The 5,926-nt window shown below is 50.9% G+C and overlaps 1 long non-coding RNA gene across 1 annotated transcript; it reads right to left on the reverse strand.

Moving 5' to 3' along the window:
• Positions 1-2,110: 2,110 nt before the first annotated feature.
• Positions 2,111-4,811, reverse strand: LOC132022795 (uncharacterized). The gene is made up of 3 exons (XR_009405720.1): positions 4,724-4,811; positions 4,424-4,527; positions 2,111-2,209 (listed from the first exon to the last, which is right to left on the reverse strand). It is a non-coding gene; the product is annotated as an uncharacterized LOC132022795 (long non-coding RNA).
• Positions 4,812-5,926: the final 1,115 nt, after the last annotated feature.

Consider the following 5,926-nt stretch of genomic DNA (forward strand, 5'->3'; position numbering starts at 1 on the left):
ATTTCCCAGATGTGTCCATGTGACTAAGTTCTGGCCAGTGAGACATAAGTAATTTCCAAGTGTCCTCAGAGAGAGGGTGCCTGCTCTTCTTCCTATCCCCTTGCTGGCTGGAATGCAGGTGTGATGGCCAGAATCAGAGTGGCAATTTTGGGGCACAGTGGAGAAGTAAGAGAAAAGACACCTGAGTCCGGATGAATTTATAAAAACACCCTACCAGCCCTGGACAGCCAGCTGCACACTTCTTTTAGATAAGAGAGAAACGGATATCTGTTTCATTTAAGCCCCTGGCATTTGGGGCTGTTAGCCACTCAAAGATGAACCTAATCCTGAGTATTGTTCTAATATTTTGCTGGAGGAATTGTCTCTAACATTCTTTTAGGAATTATCACCTAATTAGCTCAACTGTTCCCTGGTGATTGGATGATTAGGTAGTTTCGGACTCCCCACTCCTCTGAATAATTCTGTCGTGGACATCTCTGTGCACTAACCACTATTTGTGGTTATTTCTTCAGTATGCAATTCCAGAATAAGGATTTGGTGGGGGCTGGTCAAAGAACATGAACCGTCTTCATGCCTTTTAATAGCCATCATCCCAGCGGGGGCCACAGAGTCAGAGTAAGAGGCTACACCTCCAGGAGGCTCGGGTTTTGTGGATAAGCTGCCCCAGGGAACCTGTTTTGTCACTGAGGATGCCTCCCATGCATCCTGTCCTTCTCTTCTAATCACATGTCTCTGGGAGGCATGTCTCCCTGGTGAAATCCAGACCCTCTGCTGGCACCAAGCTGCAAGGGAGGCTGGGAAAGGGAGTCTTGGGCATCTCATTCCAGGAGAGGGGCCACAGGGAAGGAGTGTCCCTGAAGCAGGTATGCAAGGTTGTGGGGGAGCAGCCAGAAAGCAGGGTGAAGCTTAGCTCCCCAAGCAAAGACCCTCCGGGCTGGGGAGGAACACAGAAAGGCTTCCTGCCTCACTTTTTAATTCGTCCTCCACTTCTCCTGAAAGAACAGCAGGCAAGCGTAAAGAGGACAAGGATGTCATTCCCACTGGTGTCACCCTGGCGGTTTTGCCAGCTCTGCCAGGACTGTGCTGGAGCTGGGGACCCACACCCAACAGAGCGCAAGCCCCGTTCTCACTCCGCCGCCCGAGACCAGCAAGTCAGCCTGGATGTCATTATCTGATGCCGGTGTGTCTCCCGGGCCGCATCCTTTGAGAGGAGGACATGTCCGCCTTACCCACTATAGTACTCCCGGCACCCCGGTGGGCCCTAGTGCACGCTAGGTGGTCAATGCATAAATCTTGGATGAATGAGCGAATGGATGAATGATAGCAGTCAGTTCTTAGCCCTAGAAGGAAGCTTAGAATCCTGAAATGAACATTTATTGATGCAGCCAATATTTCCTTAGCACTTACCATGCTCCAGGCCCTGCTTTAGGTGCTTGGGATTCTGTAGGAAAGAAGACAGACTAACTTCCTGCCCTCACAATGGGGGAGATGGACAGTAAATAAGAAACCCCCCAAATATTGATATACTATAATATGATATATGATTATTGATATGATATATGATATGACATATGATAATATGATATAACATATCATGTTTTATGAAGAAGTGCAAAACTGGGTAAGTGACTGAAAGATGCTAATTTAGAAAAAAAATGGTTGCAGACTTCTGCTCTCTGACATTTCATGAGAGACCTGAAATAGGTTAGCAGAGTAAATATCTGTGAGAAGCAGTGGGAACAGGCAGTGCAAAGGCCCTGAGGTAGGATTGAGCTTGGTGTGTGCTCTTTGCAACAAGGCAGCCAGAGAGGCAAGGGTTACACAGGGTTTCCCAACTTCAGCAAATCCACAGAACCCTTAACTGTCGGAAACAGTGGGGTGGGGATGGGATGAGTTCTTTACTCTTAATCGTCTCTGGAAAAACATGATGTCAGGGACAGACAGTAAATCTTGACTTGTCCCAGAAAACAATGGGCCCACAAAAACCAGTAAAGTGTCAGGCTGAAAGTAAACACCAAAGGGCTGGGGCACGGGTAGATCATATGGAATCTGTTAACAAATCTGTGTTTGAAAAAGAACTTCCCAGTTAGAGGCAGAAGCTTCTGGCCAGCATCAAAAAGATGTTTATTGTGGTGCCTCCGTGTAGACATGAAAAATGAAGATTTGCTGTCTAGCTGGAGATGTGGAAAGATGTACCCGTTATGTTAAGCTGAAAAAAAATTATATAGAAATATAAATTTATATATATATACATAAATAGATCACAGGGTAGTGTAATATATCGTACAATCCTTTTCATAAATTCACTTCCTCCTTCACTCATTTGGAAAATATCCATTACAGGCCTACGGTATGCCAGTGTCCTGCTACGAGGGGCGTGGAGCGGGGGACTACACAGGCATGACTGTTCCTGTCCCTGGGGGAGAGGGGAGGGCAGATAACAATCAGATCAGTACACAAATACATCATCACAAACTCGGGTCAGTGCTAAAAAGAAAACACACCAGAGCTATAAGAATGTGCCCTGACATCAAGGGATGGAAAAAGCCCATGGGGATATGCTCCAGAATGTCGAAGAGGTCAGAGGATTTCAGGTGACTCGCTCTCCTTATGTTCCCCTTCCTTTTGAGTGTCTGTATATTCTCATTTTTTTTTTTTTTGGTAATGTCATGCTTTACACTGGAGTGAATTAAAAAACATAACCAAAGCCCAAATGAATAGAGGGGTTAGAAATCATGTGTCTGAAAATGATTTAACACCAGGAAAGGAAGGAAGGACACACAAGACATCGCCAGCTGTGTTTGCTTCCGGGAAGGGAAGCCAGGGGCTGGGGTGGGGAAGAGCCCTCGCTAGACCTGCTTTGAACATTTCGAATGTGCGTGTACTCACAAAACGACCATAAAATAAGCCAAGATCTTTTGAAATGAAACTTCAAGTCAGGTTTCAGTTTTGTGAAAAGTGTCAAAGCCAGCAATAGTAGGATCTCAATATAAAAACGTTAACTGAGGGGCGCCTGGGTGGCTCAGTGGGTTGGGCCACTGCCTTCGGCTCGGGTCATGATCTCAGGGTCTTGGGATCGAATCCCACGTCGGGCTCCCTGCTCGGCCGGGAGCCTGCTTCCCTCTCTCTCTCTCTGTCTACTGTGATCTCTCTCTGTCAAATAAATAAAATCTTTTAAAAAATTAAAAAAAAAATAAAAATGTTAACTGAGCTGAAAATCTTCAAGTGGTTCTCTCAGGGCAACCTTGTTTTTTTTCCCTGTATTCCTCGATTTAACATGAGAAGAATAAAAGAAACAAGAGAAAGGATGACTGTGCTCTGGAAACATGATTTTTGCTTCATCCCTACCACAGCCGTCCAAGGCGTGTACGTTTCTTGTCCCCATTTGACAGATGAGGACACTGAGTCTCAGGGTGAAGCCACGGACCTGGCATCCCCCAGCTGGATCAGAGCTAGGTCTGTCCAACCCCAAAGTCTGTTTTTAAACCAGGATGCGCAGATGCCCTTCAAAATGTCCTTCAAGGAAATTGCATTGCTTTGAAAATCCGAGGGGGAAAACCAAACAAACCAAACAAGAAAGATTACATTTTTTTAACCACTTAACTTAAGCTCTGATGGGGCCCAAGACCAGCTCGGCAAAGGGCAGTGTTTGTACTCAGGTAGGGCGCTCCTTCATCATGCCTGGCCGTACCCCCGTGGCAAGTCCCTGCACCTAAATCACAGCTGGGCCACCCCAGCATCTGTCACCCAGAACCGCCCCCTCACACCTCGCCAAACCTCCCCAGACCCCTCCATAGAGGAATGCTTCTTGGGACTGAGCAGGGCCAAGAACCATCCCGTGTGGCCATGGGGTCTGGGTGAAGCGAGGGAGACACGAGAGGCCGGCAGCCCCAGGCTCACAGGCCAGGCGGCCACCAAGGACCATCTGCTCTCGGGCCAGCCGAGGCCAGGCTGGGAGGGCCAGAGCCCGGGGCTGTAAGCTGGGCAGGCGGCCACTACAGTGGGGACCGGGAAGGCGTACATTCCCTCCGCCTGCCCGGCAGCAGCCCATGGCCGCCCGCCAGGCCCTGCCTGACGTCAGGGTCTGACCAGGGACATAATGTGCTGGCGTCGGGACAAGGGCTGGCTGCAGGGAGACAGGGCTGCGAGGCGGGGCGGTCAGAGAGAGACAGGCTAGGCGGGGAGAGAAGAGGAGAGAGCAACACAGTGAGAGAGAGAGACCGAGACAGAGAAGTGAGGAGGAGAAATACAGAAACAGAAGGAAACACACACACACACACACACACACACAGAGGGCCAGAGACACACAGACACAGAGAGAAGGAGGCAGGAGGGAACAACAGGGGCTGTGGGGTTAGTTGGGAGACTCTGGCCCCAGGCTGGGATGTGGTGACTCCAGCACTGGGAGCCTCTGATTGCTTACCTGGGCCGCGGGAGCCTCACTCCCTTGCAGTGGGGCCGGAGCACCCCTTCGTCCTCAGTGGGGGAGGAGGGGAGTCAATCTGTAGATAGTACTTTGGCAGGGCCCTGCATAGAGTAGGTGCACAATAAGTTGAAGGGACAGTAGTGGTTGGGCCGGGGAGGAGAGAGAAATCATGGAGGGAGGGGGAGTGACTCTGTGAGCAACAGCCCCAGCTCCACAGCGACCCCCTCCCTGGGCCCGCGCCTGACGCCTCCGTTCCCACCCCTTCCGTGACTCGGGCAGGAGGCCACCAGCACAGACCTTGGCCTGGCCTTGCCTGTCTCGGGGCCCAACCCCCTGTTTATGGGCTCAAGAAGGCCATGATCCCAGGGCCATCACGTCACCAAAGCCAAACAAGGCCAGGCCCTGGTCACTGCAGGCCTTCTAGCCACATCACCCCTTTTCCAGCTTAATTATTAATTGGCCCAGCAGGGCTGAGGGGCTGAACCACTGGCCTCCTGGGTGTGGGCGGTTGTGCCTCTGTGTCCCCCATTAATGCAGGGGCACACACTCTAGAGACCCCAGGGAGAGCTTGCAAAGTGTCCTTTCTCTTGCTCCTGCATTTCTGGGATCTTTCCTTTTCCTCATCCCTCACCCATTAGGGCCCCCATTTATTGAGCATGTACTGTGGGGGGGGGGGCATGGTCTCCAATTCTCCTGATGGCCCCAAGACAGGAAGCACATCATTATCCCATTTTTCAGATGAGGAAACTGAGTTCAGAGGGCTACAGTCCCTTGCTCAAGGCTACCTGCTAGCGAGTGGCAGAGCCAGGATTCCAGCCCGGCCACCCGCTTAACCAGACAGCAGCTCCCCGTTCCCCAAGCAGCAGCTGGGCGCCAGGCTCGGTGCCAGAAGCTGTGCCCATATCACCTCTCAACCCCCAGGGTGGCCCTATGAGGCGGCCAAGGGCAGTCCTGCCCCCCTCCCCCACCCTGCGAGGCATGGGGCTCTATCTGGGGACATCTGGGATTGTCACAATGGAGGGACTGCTACTGACATCTGCTGCGTAGAGACCAGGGATGTTGCTCGATTTCAACAACACAGAATTATCCAGTCCCAAAGGTTGATAGCAGTGAGGTCCCCTACTACAAGGTAAGCCCCATTATGCTCCCCATTTTACAGATGCAGAAACTAAGGCACAGAGAGAAATCACCGCTTGCCCAGGTGGTCATGCACTGCACTCTTTCTCTTCACCGGAAGAGCCCCCTCTGCCTCTCCTGTGACTCCTGTCCTCAGGAGACCCCTGGCTCCAGGCCGGGCCTGTCTGAGTCCTCACTTGCCTAGTGTAAATGATGCCTCACCGACTTTTTACATCGGAAGGCAGTGTTTGAATCGTCAGCGAAGAAAATAAATTAAGACAAAACGTCCCTGGGAAGGTCAGAATGCCTTTAAATGAATGTGTATTTTATTCTCAGTTGCACTGAGAAACGTTTGAAATTGGCCACACAGGGATTCCTGGAGCA

The sequence above is a fragment of the Mustela nigripes genome, chromosome 7 (genome assembly GCF_022355385.1).
Source record: "Mustela nigripes isolate SB6536 chromosome 7, MUSNIG.SB6536, whole genome shotgun sequence".
Lineage (NCBI taxonomy): Eukaryota > Metazoa > Chordata > Mammalia > Carnivora > Mustelidae > Mustela > Mustela nigripes.